Source organism: Ambystoma mexicanum, chromosome 4p (genome assembly GCF_040938575.1).
Source record: "Ambystoma mexicanum isolate Mex_15411 chromosome 4p, UKY_AmexF1_1, whole genome shotgun sequence".
In the NCBI taxonomy this organism is placed as follows: domain Eukaryota; kingdom Metazoa; phylum Chordata; class Amphibia; order Caudata; family Ambystomatidae; genus Ambystoma; species Ambystoma mexicanum.
The window spans coordinates 940,638,450-940,654,315 of NC_090927.1; positions in this window are offsets into that span (position 1 = coordinate 940,638,450).

Sequence of the window (15,866 nt, forward strand, 5' to 3'; positions counted from 1 at the left end):
AACTTGATATGGGAAGGCTCAACCCTCATATGGGCTGGAGTCACAACAATGTGGAAACATAATGGATCTGTAAACAAGAATCTTACCACGTTGCATAAAAACCAAACTGCCAAAACTCCTGTTTTTTCACTTGCTGCTTTTGAATTAAGCAAAGATAACGAGACCATTCAGTATGATGGGGACTACTCCTGGATTAATGAGCCTGATCTCGCAAATACTTATGTGTATACAACTGTAGAACCTACCTCACAAGGCAATTTAATGCACTTTAATGCTGATACTGCAATTACGCAAGACACTCCAGCATCACAGTCCTGGCAAGCTGCTAGTGAGTTCAGTGATGCAACATGGGCAGATGTCTTTCCCATGAATTACCGGAGAGTGAAAATGATAAATAACAGGGAAGGGGGGAGGAGGAGATGGAAAAGGGGGGCAGGAGGGAAAAGATATGATGTCTACCATGGCCTGGGACTAGATGAAATTGAAGACCACCGCCACCCAGATCAGTCAAACAAGTTGTACTGAGACATGAGTGCAACAGCAAAACAAGTCACACATGCTTCAGGCACACCTAAAATAGTTATACCTCAAGAAGTGCCCTTGTCGGATGCTCAATGTTTGATTCATCACATATTATGTAGGATTCGGAGCACCTTCCACAGTTACAACAGAAATGCTGCAGAATGAGAAAACCTGCACGAGCAAGCCGCAAGGAGTGATTTGCATCAAAGAAAATGTTTTGTTATTAAAGGGACAAGATTCACAGAAAACCAGTGGCATGATGAGACAATCATATGTAAAGCAGAAGCATTGCGAGGCTTAACTGAAGAGAACTGTGAATGGGTCAAAGAAACGTGTACTCCTGTCTGGTCCGAGCACATTGCAAAGCTCATGTGGGTTACTGCACTTGAGAAACCCATCAAAACACAGAAGGAAATCCTGCACAAATTTTGTTTCCATGGGGAAGGAAAGGTACAAATGGGCTCCAATAAGCAATGCAACAAAACAATCATCATCCTGGATATGAAAAAGGCACAGCAGCGCTCATGGAAATGTACTGGGTGTGTGGCAAACAAGCCCACCTGCATCTACCGGCATCATGGAAGGGTAGCTGCGCCTTGGCCACCCTACACTCAGTGCTAATGGTAATTCCAGAAAGCCATATCCAAGGAGGGAGAGATTCGGCTGGCATATGGGCAGCAGGAGATTCGGCTGGCCTGTCAGCAGCACTCCAACCAGCAACCACAGAGCCTTCCTCGTACGACATTCTGTCTGAAAATGAGTTATGAGACAGAGTGTCCTGCAAAAAGAGGTCATCCAACTATATTTCCAGTGAATCATCTAACCTCCTCTCTGAGATTCCTGATTAATACAAATTCGGCTGAAACGTTTTCTGCCTCCCTCCTGACACCAGGACTTCAGGCAAACGCCAAATGGCTGCAAATCGCCCGCTGGGGACTGATGCAACTGGCCAATGACACTAAAGAGGGATTCAATGTGATCAAGGTGGAACTCTGCGCCTTGCACCTAATGACAATGCTGAACCGGTACATCCTAGACCTCCTCACAGCAATGGACGGTGGTGTTTGCTGAAAAATCAGGAGCGTGTGCTGTACATTCGTACCTTCTGAAGATGCAAATAATTGGTCCCTCTCCCACGTCATCTCTGGAGTACACAACCTGGTGGAAAGAATGCGGAAGCAAGGAGGAATCGAGCCAAGCAACTGGTTCGACAACATGTTCAACTGGATACCCTCGTGGTTCAGCATTATGATGAAAATTGTTGTCCCAGTTTTCGTTTTCTTTTGCAATTTTTCTATGTGTGCCAGTTGGACGTACGATGTTGTGCAAAGTCTATGCCTAGTTCAACAATAATGATGGTAACAATGGGCAAATCGACAATGGTAGCAACCATGATAGACGAACAATTACAATTTGGCGAGTCAAACTCAACAAAGTATCGCCTAACAGCTGTGTATCACCAGCATGGGGACAGGGTAGACAACCTATACCACACCACGATTAAAGAGCCACAAGAGTTGCAATGGTACAGGGAGGTGTGGGTGGATCTAGATGGGGATGGAGGTATATACATGACCTGCACACCTGATAAATACGCCAGGAGAGGGCAGAGCCTAAGAGGTGTCTGTGGGGCTTGGATGCCAATAAAAGGTACACCGGCATGGAATGAGGCAGTGCAAGAAGCAAAGTATCATTGGAGGGCGAATGATAAAAAGGATTTGTTTGTTACTTTAGATGTAACGAAACGGGGGAATGTGTGGGAACGAGGGGTTGTTTGGGGCACCCTCACACATTCAGTATGATGTGGACCACTTGCTCGTAAATAGTGGGGGACGCCTCCATTGCCCATATACTAACAATAGCATAAATTGAGCTGTTGTGGGAGACACTTGGCTTCCATTTTTGTGTGCCGTCGACTCCATCTTTGGACTAGGCCTCACTGCGATAATACGAAAAGGCTGCTCTCCCCTCTGCAGGTCCGCACACACTGTGCTCATGGCCCTCACCTTTTCTCACTCTGTCGGAAAGCTTCACAGCTCCATTTCTCACAGATGTGCCGGGGATAATTGAAACAAACACTACACTGTTCATCTCACCCTTCCTCTGAGATCACTGTCCTGTGTGTGAACTGGCTCGAACCATGCGTGTAGCTCATCCATCTCCACAAACCCGCCAGTGCCCTCTTACCCCTGCTGTTGGAAAATTACTGCCAATGTAACCCTGTTCCCTCCTAAGGTATTCTCTTGATATACCAGAAGTGTGACCCTGCTGTGAAGCCCACCCCAGTAAGCCCCCTACTAAAACCAGACCTCTGTCACAATATATTGCACCCTAGAACTAATAAATGTCAGCGTGCCCCATAGTTGCTTTGATGCACACAGGCCCACCTCATGATCAATGTTACATCACTGACCAAGACCCCTAAGCCTGGTACTCCATATACATCCTAATGAGTGATGTTCTGATTATATGCATGCAATTTATAGGTTCAAAAGGATTTACTTAAGAATATACTAATGATCATTGTGTATTACATGACTAATGGTAGTTTTTCATGCTAGCTTAGTTAGTGTCTGCCCTACCTCACTGCGACCTAAACCTCACCCCTCCTGGACGCTGGCAGCCGGATCACGTGATGTTCACCCTCCCGCCAACTGGGCAACCAATCCGGATGAAGCAGCACATATTGCTCTATATGTATCTTTATTGTCCAGCCAATCCTGCACTGGTTTAGTACCATATGTTAGCTGCGTCATCTATGACACTAATTTACTTTATATGTTCATGACTTTGTAATGTTTGCCAGAGCGCTCTCGAGGCAGCAAAGTTCTCTGGATGCCAAATCTTTATAAAGAAAAATAACTCTTGCAACCTGTTCTCTTAGTCTCATTCCCCATTGGAGTGTTTAATATTTATTTGGATTTGCATGTGTAATACGGGGAGTGAGCCTTTACATTGCCCCTGAGCTATCCTCACGAGAGGTGCTCTGAGCTATCCTCCTGAGAGCTATCCTGAGCTATCCAGCCCCTGAGCTATCCTCCCGAGCTGTTTCTTGAAATGATTGAAGATGGAACGTTCAACCATTTTGCTGTGTTACGATTTTTAAGAAAAATGCACTTTCCTCAATGCACAATTCACTCTAATGGATGACAGCTTAATCAGGAAGTACATTTGTGTGTGTACACAGACACTTGTAGAAATCCTCACCATGTCTGAATGCCCTAAACTGAGTTAAGGGATATTTGAGAAATTAGTGTGTTGTTAGCGCATTGCCTAGCTTCAAGTTTCCCACCCTACAAATGAGGAAACAAAGAATGTCTGCTGCTTTAATTTGCTATGAATTATCATAAGCAAGTTCACTACGTGTGCTAGGCTCTAGTGTCATGTGCTCGATGACACACCCAGGGATCTGACGTCAAATCCTCAGGTAACCACAACTATCAGAGGTGGGACTGTGGTATGGAAGCTGCAAATGGGATACATCCGTGTTTCCTTCTTAAACTCTGCTCCACAATAAATAAGAGATTTCACCAGCAAATTCCAAGCAATTTGAAATAACGTGGTACCTGAAGTAACACCTGGACCAGCAGGTAAGTTATTTGTAAGTTTATTTGTAAGTTTGTGCCAGGAAGACACTGGCACGTCCCTTCATGCCAGCTTAGATCTCCAACTGTAAGTGGTAGAACCAGTATTCGGAAAATGACATCTCAGCATTCCACACTCACTGACATCACCACATTTCACCATCAGTGATGTCACTGATGAAATCTCACCGTACACAGGTAAGAGTGTTACAAGTATTTATTTGCGAGACCCCTCAGGCCTCCTGCTTCAGCTTCCTCCAGCTAACGGCCTCTGTGGAATGTTGACTGCTGAACATGCATCAACATTCCACAAGTGCCCCTGCACGAGCCCGTGCATATTACAACATATCCTTTTCCCTTGCATGACAAAAATGTTAACAACCTGTGGCAGTATAAATCGCAAACAGATTGAACAATGGAAACATGAACATAAAATCATATAACTTATCTTTAATACAAATTGCATTCATAGATGTAGGAATATTGACCACAAGGGTGCGATGCACCATAAAATGTAAATTTCACGTTTAACAAATGTAATCTTTAAACCTTATAGGGGGGCCACACCTCCTGGCCAGATGACCTCCTTCTTGTCCTACATCAGGTTGTCCTACATTAGGTTGCTGATCAGAAGCATTTTGACATTCCACATTCACTTCTGCACCCAAAGGACCTGGAAATGGGATAACCTCTTCCTGTTCAAGGCTGATCACTTGTGAACCCACAGGATCATAATCCAGCACAGTTTCCTGAGATTCCAGATCAGACTCCAGACCTGCCCTCTCCACGCGTTTGCAGCCATCCACCACCACCCGTCTCTTACTCCAGACAGAGCCATCCTCCAATTGCACATGGCCTTTTCCAACCTTAACAACTCTCTTTGAGGGCAAACTTTTGCTGTAACCTTTGTGAACCATCCTGGGATTTTTTATGTGCACCTCATCCCCAGGCTTAACGTTCAACTCCTTTCTAAACTTTTGTGAAGACCCCATGGCCTCCTGGTGCGCCAAAATGCTGCGATGAATAGCCTGCAAATCCATATTACATGGCCCTCCACCACCCTAGCCAGGGTTCTCAACATTGTACCTGCTTTCCTGCCCCTCATAAGCTCAAATGGAGATCTACCCGTAACCGTGGCTGGGGTTCTGCGATATGCAGCCAGATATTGTGTCACCACTTCCTGCCAATCCAAACCATTGGCCAAAGCTAATTGTATAGCTGACTTAATAGTAGCATTGGCCCTCTCCACTAATCCTTTAGCAGAAGGATTGTACAGGGCTGTTCTATAATGGGAAATAGCATGCTGTTCCAAAAATTCTCTCATTGCTCTAGAAGTGAACTGCACCCCATTATCTGTAACTAAACTTGCAGGTAATCCCTCGCGATCAAAAACTTTCCTCAAGAAAGCAATAACAGAATTGGTTGTGACACAGGAACACGCCGCCACCTCAATCCACCTGGATGTATAGTCCACCAACACCAACATATATCTAGACTCAGGCTCTAAACACTCAAACGGACCCATGATGTCCAAAGCCAATTTTGACCATACTTGCTCAGGAACCTCTACAGGATGTACAGGTTGTGGATGCAGTACCTTGCTTTTATCGCTGACAGAGCATGCCTGACAGTCTTTCACCACTTGTTCAACATCCTTGTCCATGGCCGGCCACCAGTACTCCTCCCTGAGTCTCCTCTTAGTCAAAGATCGACCCAAATGACCAACATGTGCCAATTCTACCATTCTACCTCTCAGACTTACAGGGGGTATCAACCTACTTCCCCTAGACACACCCCATGGACCCTCGGCTAATTGATGTAAAACTTGGGCATAACCTTTCCCTTCAGGCCTATCCTTAACCGTGTGCCAACCTTTCACTAGACCTTCCCTAATCCAATTTAACTCAAGGTCGGCCTCAGACTCCTGATCCCACAACGACTTCTCCACCGCAGAAGCCACAAAAGCAACCTGACATTCCTGCAAGTCTTCCTCTTTCTCTTTCACCAAGGCTGCCTGACTGCCCGCTTCCACAACAGGCAAACGGGACAAGCAGTCTGCCACAACATTAAACTTTCCTGGAAAATACTGCAATGAAAAATTGTAATCCTGTAGCTGTACTGACCATTTCGCAATACTCAGGGATACCGCCATGACTCCCTTGGTAGAAAACACTTGCACCAACGGTTTATGGTCCATTCTGACAATATAGGGTATGCTCCACAAAAACGTCCTGAAGTGTTTTGAAGCCCATAACACTGCCAAAGTCTCTCTCTCAATTACCGAGTACCTGGTTTCCACATCTCTCAACGTCCTCGAGACAAAAGCCACTGGCATCCATTCACCATTTATCCATTGCTCCAGCACTGCCCCCAGACCCACCTCACTTGCATCCACAGTCAGAGCAGTTTTATTTTTTGGGTCAAACGACTTCAGGCAAGAAGCATTCTCCACATCCCTCTTGACCAACTCAAATTCCGCTGCACACTCCTGAGACCACGCAAATCTTACACACTTCCTCATGAGAACTCTCATGGCCACCGTTTTTTCAGCATAATTGGATACAAATTTAACATAGTACTCCGCAAGGCCCAAAAAGGCCCTTAGCTGATCCTTATTGACCGGAGCTGGTGTATCCCTCAACACCTGTACCAACTCCCCTTTGGGGCTCACACCTCGTGAACTCAATGTATGTTCCAAGTATGTGACCTCCTCGACTCCTACCTGGCACTTTGTTAATTTTACAGTCAGACCTTTGTCCTTAAGAATCTGCATAACCCTCCTCACCCTGACATCATGTTCCTCCCTGCTACTGCCCCAGACCAGAATGTCATCTTGAAAATAGCTGACTCCCAACACCTATTCAAACATCTGCTGCATCAACCTCTGGAACACAGCCGAAGCCGAAGCAAGGCCAAATGGCATGCAACAGAATCTGTATGCCCCAAATGGAGTCACAAATGAAGTAAGCGGTCTAGATTCAACATGCAGGTCAATTTGATGATACGCTGTTGACAGATCAAAAGTTGAAAAATACTTGGCATCTCCTAATGTCAACAACAACTCGTTAATATTCGGCAAGGGATGCCGATCCACCCATATGCTGGAATTCAGCTCCTGGAGATCTACACACATTCTGATGCTCCCATCACCCTTCTTAACTAAAACCACGGGAAACAAGCACTCTGAGGACTCAATGGGCTCAATTATCCCTGATGACTGCAACTTAGCCAATTCTGCCTTGAATGCCTCCCTCGCCGCTACTGGCACTCCCCTCACTTTATGTACTTTGGGAACTGCACCCTTCTTCAAAACAATGCGATGTGTAAAACCTCTGAGCTTACCAAGGGTGTTTGAAAATACCTCAGGAAACCCACTCATGAGCACTGTAGGAGTAACCATTATGTCATTTTGTCCCGCTCCCACCATGACACTGAGAACCGGTTCCTTCTCACCCGGATGAATCTGTATTTTTAGTGCAGCCTGCTCATCCCAACCCAACACACTTGTACCCTTTGAGGCCACATACAATTTACCCAAGGTTTGCCTCCCTTTGAAAGAAAAATTCGACCAATTGTAACCAAGTAGGTTGATGGGACTCTGCCCATATGCACATGGTTTGATGTCCGCAGCCAACAAAGTAGAAATCTGTTTACCCAAAACTTCTTGATACACATCCGGGGCCATCAGTGAATAAGGTGCACCCCGAATCCACAACTATATCCACAGGGTGCTGATCCACCAATACCGACACCCATGGACCCTTCCGCCCACTTCCCTCCACATGACACTTTGATTAGAGACACCTCCTGATGCCCCTTCTAACAACATGGTAGAGTCTTCTGAAGCCACACTAGTGACCATCTGCCCCTTACACATGCGTGCAAAGTGGCCCAAACGCTTACATTTCCTGCATTCAACAGTGCAAGCAGGACAAGATTTAGAATCAGCCGTGTGACTTGACCAGCCACAATTTTTGCACCCCTCCTTACTCTTAGATGCTCTACTCCCTTGCACCACAGCTCTATCCAAACCTTTCTTGTTCCTTGATGCTACGGCATGCACCATCTCCCTATTCATTTCCCTCTCAGTAACAATTTGTACACTGGTCTTAGAGGCTTCAATTGCCCTGGCAATCTCCAACACCTTATCAAGTGAAGGATCACTCTCTATCCATAACCTTTCTCTGATTTTCTGATTAGATGTCTTCATCATAACCTGATCCCTTATGTGTTCCTCCCCATTGCCGGGAAACCCGCATGTAGCCATGAGTGCACGTAGTGCCGTAACATAAGTATCTATGCTTTCCGTGGAACCTTGCGCCCTAGAGAAAAACTTATACCGCTCTAAAACCACATTAACTCTTTTACCAAAACGCATTTGCAGCTTCTTCAAAGCAGTCTCGTAAGTACTAATAACCATTTCTCCCTCACGTCCCCCTTGAACCATTACATTCTCCCCAGGCAGGTGACGAAAAACTCTCAACCCCTCAGTACCAATACAATTCAGCAATGCAGCCTCCTTTTCATCATCGTTGAGCTTTGCCCCACCAGCAGCCCTCAAATATACTTTGAAGGCATCCACCCACTGCTCCCAGGGAGCAACAGGCTCTCCAGGATTTGGCAGAAAAGCAGGCGGAGGCCTGGCAGCCGTATGTAACATGGCTGGACGAAAAGCCTTGTTCCTTATGCCCCCAACAGGAACTTGCCCACCACTGTGAGAGCCTCAAGACTTCTTGTTCCCTTGAGATGGTCCCCCACTGTCACCTTGTGCACGTGCACCCACAAGTAAATGCAGTACAACCGTTAATAGACACTGGGTGAGTCACAACCAATCAAGTGATGTAAAGGCAGACTTCCCGGGATCACAGCCCAAACCAGATGCACTCAACTTCACCTGCCAGGGCTCCACAGCAGTTATATGCCCCGACCTTACCACCAGTAGCCTCTCTGGTGGCACGTGGAAAATGCCTTGTGGCAACTCAGGCTCCCAGGTGTCCATGGACTGCGTTTGTATGAGGCTCCTGCCTCCTCCGAACGACCGAACAGCAGCAGTCAGCTGATTTCCGAGGCGCGCCGCACAGCGCCACCGCAGCCCCTCCTCCCTCCCTCAGGAGGCCAGCAGTGAACTGCTCGATGCGCAGACGCTGCCAGGGGCGGAGCTATCGCCCGGCGCACAGCGTCCTACGCCGAACACAACGCAGGGATGCAGGCCTGCATACAGCGTGACAGCTGCTCCTCCTCCGAGGCCCCGGCTGGATCCCGAGCAGCAAGACCGGGTGGCGACTACCCACCACAACAACGTCGCCCTCCTGCAACTTCCGCTCCACCCGGAACACGGGGTGGCCAGCAGCCTCCCCCACAATCGGCTTGCCTTCCTGCGATGCCCCGATTGGGCTCCTGGCAGCCAGTCGCTGTGGGGAACCACACGCTCACCAGCGGAGCCCGCCCGTGGCCACCGCTGCCCCTAGCGATGAAGGGGTAGGCGGCAGACGGCTCCCAATGGATCCAAGGCTGATCCACGTCCTCTCACGGCAACGCCGGGGTGGGCAGGCAGCACCAGACAGCCGGCCGGCGCACACGTGGAACGGGGTCAAGCAAAATCCTCGTCGCCAATGATGAAATCTCACCGTACACAGGTAAGAGGGTTATAAGTATTTATTTGCGAGACCCCACAGGCCTCCTGCTTCAGCTTCCTGCAGCTAACGGCCACTGTGGAATGTTGACTGCTGAACATGCATCAACATTCCACAAGTGCCCCTGCACGAGCCCGTGCATATTACAACAGTCACCCACACTCAGAGACACATTAAAACACGACTCTCAACAATTTTCAGGTATTTATCATGTTTCATATACTCAACATATAAACCTGTTGGCAGTGCCTGCACAAATACCAGCAACATAGGGACGTTTTTACTCAGCTGCTTATACCATATGAAGAGGTTTGCAAAAAAACTGGTCATAGGCATTTCAAAAGGTTTGCATCAGTCGTCAATGTAGCCAAATAATTTGGTTGCAGTGCCATGAAATAACTCGCTATTCAACCCTGGGAACGATTGTTGCAGCACCTTCCAAAGTACTTGCCACACATTCCAGCGTTTGCTAAGAAACATCTAGAAGACAGGCATTGACATCATATACTGAGCAACTCAGATGGAATTGCAGGTGTTGCCATCACCTGCAATCTACAGTTCACTTAGGTCAGGTTTTGTCATGAAATGTGTGTCTACTCGCATCACATCACGTCAGGAAATGACATTCTGTGCCTATCTCCTCTTACCTGGGACTAGAGTTTGCTATCAAAAGACACGCTTTTTCACACCATAATCACATCACATGCCAGGTTTTGACATCACATCACAAACCTCTAGCATCGTAGAAGAGTTGTGCAGCCTTTCTGTACCCCCAAAGCCCTGCCTGCCTCCCCAACCTCTTTGAATAAACCCCAGTAGCATTGGGGAAGCATGCGTGGTAGGAAAGCCACATTCCTCTTCAAGTTCGCTCCCCTGGAGTCCGGAAAGACATGTATTATCCCACTGCACCATCAGGTCAAAATGCTGTGTGCCAACATTCGAGAGGCTGCCGAGGCAGGCAGACCAGTGGGAAGGTGTGGGCATATAATTACACCACCACTTACAGGAGCAGACAGGGAAGGTAGACTAATTTTGCACTCATTGTGATGAGCAGCATGAGTAGTTCTAAGCAAGCAATCCCTCTGCCTAGCCCGTTGGCTTGCAAGGCTGTGCACGCTGTCCAGGCAACGAAAGCAACCCCAGCAATGGTAGATGTGATTTCATCAACCATACTAACTGCAAATACTTTTCTATGAACTCTTACCATTCCCACATCCACTCACTTCGCCCCACCACCTCCCACCCTATCACCCCGGCCAAAACGAGGACGAAAGAACCCGTGGTTGAATAAACCACACTCCAGCCTCTTTGGTGGTACCAGCACGATTACAAGCAAAATCTAAGTGCATTGAGATTGCAGCTAGAGCTATCAATGTTATCATACGTGTTTGGAAACAACGAGGGTTCTCATCATCCCATTGAGCCAAATTGTGCAGAACTCTCAGTCAGCATGGTTTAAGATTTTCAGATAATTTGCCATTACCCAGTTGTACGTGTCACCACCAGAGGGCAGAATGCATCCATTGAGCGTCTTCTAGGCAGAGGGGAGGACAACTGAAAAGCCTGAATACAACGGGAGAAAGAAGATTGGGCAAGGAAATGAGCATTTAACGAAGGAGTGAAATGGTTTATAGGTGCTAATTCGGGGAAGGCTTTAAAGAGCATTAAGGGACACAAATAATATGTCAGTAGTGTTTTCCAGATTTCTGCAGTTCACTGATTGCTTCCTGACAAAATGTATGTTTCATGCCAGTAAACATGTTGCATTGTTCACGTATTCATAACTTTAATTCCTTGTTTTTTATTCAACAGCCAGCCATGCTTAATCCAAACACAACACAATCTCTTAGCCTCAATTGAATGTATTTGCCAAGATATGACAACATGGAGGCTGGAAGGATGAAAATCAGACCTATAATCAACGCGGATTCATAAAAGGACTGTCTTCTGCAGGACAATGAGTTATTTCACTAATAATACTGAACGAAAGTGTCTTTGCCAATGCAAACCTCTACCTGTCACTCCAACACACTCAAAGGGAAGAGTTTCTGGATACATTTGAAACACATTGATGTAATGCTCAGCATCTCAAATGCATAACTGCCATTGTATAGTCCAATATCACCCCACCTCCTCCACGCAAAGGACAACCAGAGTCTATATACAACTGTTTCTAAAAGAACACTTGTGACATAAAACAACAACGTCAATTAGCTAAACTCGAAAACTGGTGTAGTTCTTATCCCAGTTCTCTATACCACAAATGTTCCATATCGATTAGACAGAGTTTGACAAACATTTTATTCCACCTCGAGGCCTGCAGAAATTGTTAAAATATTTCAACCTCAATGGGGCTTTGAAAATCATGTTCTGAAGCTAGCAACTTTGAAGATGTTGAACAAAAGCATTTCCTATAAAACAACTAAGAATGAGAGAGTGGAAGCATTGCAATATATTAACCTTTTAAACATTAGTTGGAAACTTTCCACTATAACATCAGAGAAAAACCACTGGAACAATGATCATTTGAGAAATACCCCAACATCAACCTCCTAGGCATCAATTTAGATAAAGGCCTGTGTTGATTCAAGTCCTATGGTCAAGTATCCACTAGACATCCAGGACTGGATCAGCGACAGGCAGGTTTTGAGCCTGTAGATGTCCTTGATGGAGTCAATCTTGAGGTATAGCTGTGTGTCGTCGGCATATTGGTGGATGTGGATGTTGTGTCTGGCTAGGAGGGCTTTGAGCGGCTCCATGTATATATTGAAGATCACTGGGGAGAGGATGGAACCCTGCAGGACTCCACAAGTGACGGGTAGAATTGGCAATCTAGAGGAGTACATCGGAACAAACTGCTGGCAGTTGGCAAGGTAGGACTTCAACCAGCATAGGACAAAGTCGCTGATCCCCATGCGCCGATGTAGGGTGTCCGTGAGTGCCTGGTTGTCTACTTTGTCAAAAGCGGCAGAGAGGTTGAGTAGAACCGGGAGTAACGGATGGCCGTTGTCAAGGATGTTGAGGGCATTGTCGACCACCTATATAGTTGCCGTCTCCATGCAGCATCTGAATTGTAACCCGGATTGGTTGGCTTGGAGGAGATTTCTTCTTGTTGATGTTTTCCTGCTAACACTTTCTCAATGATCCCTCCTAGGAAGGGAAGATGGGTGATGGGGTGATATTTACCTATGTTCTTGGGATCCCGAGTGACTTTCTTTATTAGAGGTATAATTTGTCGTGTCTATAGGGTCGATGGGAAGGTGTCTGGAGTTAGGTAGCTGTTGATGATCTCCAGGTAGGAAAGGAGAGCTTTGACTGCGATGGTCTGGATGATGGATGTTTGGAGGATGTTATCTGGAGTGTGGTATGGTGGGGTCGGGTCGTAGGTTTGATGCAATGCTTGACCACTTGAAGAGGGCTCAGCTTTTGTTGTCAGCTTCTGCTACAGTGTCCTGATAGTAGGAGGCCTTGGTTGTGTTGAATAGTTGCCCAAGGGTTGCTCGGAGCTCCTTGAGTAGTGCCAGGCCAGATGTAGTTCTCGAGCAGCGCCAGGTTTTCTTTTGTTTTCTGATGACTCTTTTGCTGATGTTGAGTTCTTGCGTATACCAGGGTGCTGATGGTTTTGGTTTGCAGGTGCAATATTTCAGAGGTGCATGCCAGTTGATGGAGGCTGGGATGGTGGCATTGAGTGCTTCCAGTAGGGAGCCACAGTTCGGTTCTGGGTGTTAAGTCAGTGTGAGGTGGAAGCTGGCAAGGTCTTCCGTGAGGAGTCCCACCGGGAAGTTCTTCAAGGACTTGAAGGTTTGTCTAATGGGTTTCTGTTGGGAGTGCTTGACTGGGGTGGTGTGCAAGATGTTGAATGGCACGGCCAGGTGTTCACACCAGTCAAGCATGAGAGGAGAGTTGTAGTGGAGGGAAGGATAGTGCAGTGATGATTATGTCGAGGACGTTACCTTTCTCGTGTATTGGGTCTTTCATGTACTGTGTGAGGCTGTTGGTCTAGAGAAGGCAGAGGAGTGTTTGCTTCATTGGTTTGGTGGGTGGCCTTGTAGCCTGGGAGGTTGAAGTTCCCTGGTAAGATGTTGTTGGCATGCCTGAGGGACATGGTGGTGACCAGGTCGGTAAAAGCCTCTTATGAAGCCGGTGTTGGGTTTGGGTGGTCTGTAGATGAGATGGATGGGATTGTGTCTGTAGGGGAGCAGGAGAAGTGGCAGGAGAGGACTTTGAAGGAGCCAATGTTGTTGATGTCAAGTCTGGTTCAGGGCTTCGCTGTCTTGTTGATCACTGGAAGGCCTCTGCCTGTCTTGTTCAGCAGATCTGTGTTGGATGCTGTAGCCGTCGGGACAAGGATATCTAAGATGTAGGTGGAGGTGGATGTCAGCCAAGTCTCAGTGATGAAGATGGTGCGAAGGTTGTGTGTAGTGATTAGGTTGGTGATGTCTGCTGCCAGGTGATAGCTGAGCGGATGTTGGCAAGCATCAACTTCTGTGTTGTGGATGGGTAGGCAGTTCTGATGGGCTTGAGGCTGAGGTGGGTGAAGCTGATGAATTGTAGAGTCCATGCCTAAGATAATGGGCGATAACATTGACTTTGGTGTTGCCCAGTGATGGTGTGCATAGCCTGTGGGGATGGAGGGAGAAAATAAATGTTGGAGCGTGCTTCCCGACTCATTCATTTACTCGCACATTCAAACGTGTAACCAGCCACGATACATCATACACTCACTCATGCACACACACAGTACATAATTCATAACACACCTTTGCATTAACACACATATATAGACAAGCGTACATCATAAACATGCAGCAACATCGCATGCACATATGCCCACAGACTTACTTTTTTCTTGTGCAGCTGTTTCGTGAATCTGCCTTCCAAGGGTATTAATAACAATCAGTTTACTCCTACTGCACTGTCTATGGTAGTATAAGATGATACCTGCCAATAAAACAAGGAGCACTATTACACATTCAGTTGTGGTGAGCAAGATTATTTCAGAGACTTCAGTGATAATGGAGCATATAATATACCCAGGAACAAAGTATGGCTGTACGGTGGGCAACCTCACAGGCTTCTTCCGTTCATTAAAGACTACTTCTAACACCTGTAAATGTTTCTGTATGTCTGTTATTTTCTTTACCTCTGGGATTAACTTTGTCATGAGGCCTACCCCCGGGGACCCAGATCAAGTCCAGCAACCCCGGAAGCAGGCATCAAGTTATCCCAAGCAAGCCCAACAACCCCTGCTAGGGGCTATTTGGGTCCAGTCCTGGCACCTATGGCGCCAGGCACATATGGAGAGTCAGTCCTGGTGCCATAGGTGCCAGGCTCATAGATTAAAACTTACCTGGTGCAGACCATGCTGCAAACTTACCTGATGCAGACCATGCTGCAAGAGCTCCAAGCCAAAGGAGGCTTGAGAGGGACTACTTTACTTAGGGACTATTTTTTACTCGGGCGGGGCTGGGGAGGAACACTTACCTGGGACTACTTTGGAGGCTATTTAAACCACGCCCGAAGAGCAGCACACGCTTCACGTTATTCTGCATCCAGCAGCGTAACGCTCACCGTGCCTGCAAGTCTGCATCCAGCCTTCTGCCACGCCCGCCTCGAGTTTGGAGCTACTAGAAAAAGGGAGAAAGAAGGAGAAAAGGTTAGAACAAGAGCAATACCTTTGATCCTTACCTGAATTCCCGATCCATCGCGCCTTCGAGCTGGAAGAAAGAAGCTATTTATGCATGTCGCCTCGCCTGCTGCAGCGCCGCGCTGAACTCACCGGCCTTCGCAGCATCTTTACATTCCACCGCATCCTCCTGCATGTTCCCGCCGCACTCTGGCTCCTAAGTAGAAGACAAGAACAGCAAGGTGAGCCAAGGGAATACACAGAGGAATATTAGTTACCCCCCCATATACTTACCTGATTTTACCACTGGGGGTTCTATTCCTCTTCACGGGTCGCGCAGCTTCCACTGCATCTTCGCCGAACCCCGGCCCCTAAGGGGAAACAAAAGGACAGCAAGGTGAAACAAAGGGACTAACAAGGGGAACCCTCCTCACCACAATAGACGTACCTGATTTTACCACCAGAGGTATTATTCCCCGAGACATCATACTTTCTCTCAGC